This window comes from Penaeus chinensis, chromosome 2, assembly GCF_019202785.1.
Source record: "Penaeus chinensis breed Huanghai No. 1 chromosome 2, ASM1920278v2, whole genome shotgun sequence".
NCBI classification, from domain to species: Eukaryota; Metazoa; Arthropoda; class Malacostraca; order Decapoda; family Penaeidae; genus Penaeus; species Penaeus chinensis.
In genome coordinates this window covers 9523766-9524985 of record NC_061820.1, presented here as the reverse complement: position 1 = coordinate 9524985, position 1220 = coordinate 9523766, and positions in this window count along the sequence as shown.

Genomic DNA, 1220 nt, shown 5'->3' with positions numbered 1-1220 from the left:
AAATATAGAGAGGAGAGAGAGAGAGCGATATATACACACTAAAAAGCTCTATAGATACTATAAACATACATTAAAAATGCCATTTGAGATAAATGCGTCCAGAATTAAGATCAATCGCTCCTCAACCCATTTCTCCTTTCTCCTCCCCCTTCTCCTGCATCTGCAAGAACTTATTTACATGATAACAACCGCCTACTTAAACTTATCTCATTTGCCGGGCTTGTGCAGTAAGGATGAACGCATCTCAATCTGTACACAATTGCCTATCTTTCTCTTCCCCTTCCTCCTCTCCCTTTCTCTCAACTTTCAATTTTCTCTTCTCCAGAATGTCTCGTTCCTATATCCTTTCGTCCTGCTCATTTTCCCCTCCTTATGAACTGTCAGTTATTAAGCAGTTCTTCTCTTTCCTCCCCTTTTTATAAATCCCCTTTCCTTATTCTCCTCGTCTTCTTCACATTACCCTACCTCCTCCTTTTATCCCCTTACTTACACCCATTCACTCCCCATTCTCATTTTCAAATTTCCTCCTATCCTCTCCCTTTTCCTTTTCCCAACTTCGAGACCTTTCCTACCTCCCTATATCGCCCAATCCCCTTATGTCTATCCCCTTCCCCACCTTCCCCGCCTTCCTCTGATATCCTCCCCTTCCCTACCCCCACCTCCTTCTCCTGATCCACGTCCTCTTCCCTATTTTCTCCTCCTCTTTCCCCCATCCACTTCTCCTCTCATCCCCTCCTTTCCCCCATACCCCACCTTTTCCTCCCCAATACCACCTCCCCCTTCTCTTCTCTCTTCCCCCCTTCCTTCCCCTCTTCTCTCTTTTCCCTTTACTTTTCCTCTCATCTCTCCCCCCTTCCATCCCCTCTCCTCCCTTCCCCACTTCCTTCCCCTCTCCTCTCTCCCCCCCTTCCATCCCCTCTCCTCTCTCTCCCCTTCCTTCCCCTTTCCTCTCTTCTCCCCTTCCTTCCCCACCTTCCCTCTCTCTTCCCCAAATCCCATCTCTTCTAACTCCTCCCTCCCTTACATCCCTACCTTCCCCATTTTCCCCATCCTCTCCACCTCCCCCAAAGACAAATATGTTCTCGTACGTTAACTTAAAGAGATCCATGAACTTTTTTTTTTCTCCTACATAGGCGTTAGTTCGATTAGGTTATCCATCATCGAATTCTAATGGATTATAAGGGTACTATCGTAATGCAGAAACGTGTATGTTTGTTCGT